Consider the following 1,750-nt stretch of genomic DNA (forward strand, 5'->3'; position numbering starts at 1 on the left):
TCATCATTAACTAGGCAGAATGAAGTTTAGTGTCTGTCTCTTCTAGTGTAAGGTATTCAGTAACAACTGCATCTTATTTCTTTTGGTGTCATTGGTGCCTAGTATTTTAGCAAACTCTATAAGTGCCTATTGAATTGAAGGAGAGACATCTGTTAAATGAATATAGTTTTATCCCTAGGGTAATGATGAGGAGGAATTTAATAAATTCTAGATACTTTACTGCTAGTTCTGTTACTTAACCTACTGATAAGGTATTTCTAAAACACAGGAACAAATATCTAGTACATGCAAAAAATTAAAGTTATGCATTGTGGGTAATGGAGGCAGGTGTTTCCTGGGTGAAGCCGACTGTAGGGGATGAGAGGCCTGGGCACATTGGTAACAAAAGGTCTGTGGTGACGGCATGGCTCGGCTCATCCTGTCCTTGCCATGAGGCCACAGGAGGCACTGGTGTCTGTGAAGGTCCTCATTCAGCAGTGGCACATGCTGCCCGTTCCAGACTGATCTCCCCATGGAGTTGGAGAACCGGATGGATAGACATCAGTTTGAAGAAACTGTGTGAACTTGAAATAACCTTTCTGTTGAAGCCGAAATGCTTGGGGTTACCAATGATATCTTAAAGGCTGTTTGGCTTATTGAACCGCATACACCATCTTTTCATACATGGAGACTCATTATAAGTTCTGAAAAAAGTCTCCAAATACTTTCAAGAGCAGAATGAGAAGATATATTCTCCCCAAGGTCTCCTAATGACACATCTCATTGAGAGAGGACTTGGAGTTACTGAAATGACCATTTATGAAGACAGAGGCATAAGCAGTGGAAGGTAAACTTTAGATTTAAAGATCCCACCTCAAGCTGGGACCCTCTTCCATCCACTGGCCAACCACAGAGTGTCCCTTACCTCTTCCCAGAGCATGGTCCTTTGTATCTGCTGCCAGAGCCAGGGTGCCCTTGACTCCAAGGACTGCCTTACAAAAATTCCATGCCTGGGATGACCTCTAGCCACTCAGTGTCCACTTTGTGCCTCTAAATTGTGTAAGATTCTATAGTCTTTTGGTTAGTTTCTGAGCAAACACAATGAAGCATTTCACTTTTTATTCAAAGCTGTTGAATAAAATTATACAGTTGATCTGCCCAATGGAAAGCTAATTTTTGTCTGCCACCATTGGGTTCTGTTTGTTTCTTGGGCCAGGTTCCCAGGTGGTTGTAGATTCAACAGGTCATAGTTTAGTCAGTGTTCAGTCTGATTCCCCAAAATTAATAAAATGTTTTTTCTCTAGGATTTTGGTGAGGGGTAGACTGTGCCCATGATTTTGCTAATGTATCTCTCAGATCTCAAGGAACTACCAATTTTGCCATGGCTCAGATCTGCAGAAGATCAATTTCTGCTGTTCAGTGTCTCTAACCAAAGCTCATTGGAAAAATAATGTGATTGTACAGCAATGATTACTAACTAAACCAGTATTTAATGCAATTTCCAGTTTTTTGCTTGTTTGGTTGGTTGGTGTTTTGTTTTTTACAATTTTATATTATGATTGCATTACCATGAATGTTGGAAAGATGTGATATGTTTTGCTTGTTTGTTACAAAAATAAGCAATTCCAATAAAATGGATGCTAAACCATCAAACACAGAAATATCCCTGCTGTGTCCCTGAATGTGTAATAAGCAAGTGTAATAAAAACTATAATTATAATTTCGATATAAATATAACTTGTGAGAAAAAAATTAGATAAGAATAGTACTG

The 1,750-nt window shown here is 39.1% G+C and overlaps 1 pseudogene; it reads left to right on the top strand.

The window, feature by feature from the left end:
- Positions 1–423: 423 nt before the first annotated feature.
- Positions 424–830, top strand: LOC102814555 (annotated as a pseudogene).
- Positions 831–1,750: the final 920 nt, after the last annotated feature.

This window comes from Chrysochloris asiatica, unplaced genomic scaffold, assembly GCF_000296735.1.
Source record: "Chrysochloris asiatica unplaced genomic scaffold, ChrAsi1.0 scaffold00313, whole genome shotgun sequence".
In the NCBI taxonomy this organism is placed as follows: domain Eukaryota; kingdom Metazoa; phylum Chordata; class Mammalia; order Afrosoricida; family Chrysochloridae; genus Chrysochloris; species Chrysochloris asiatica.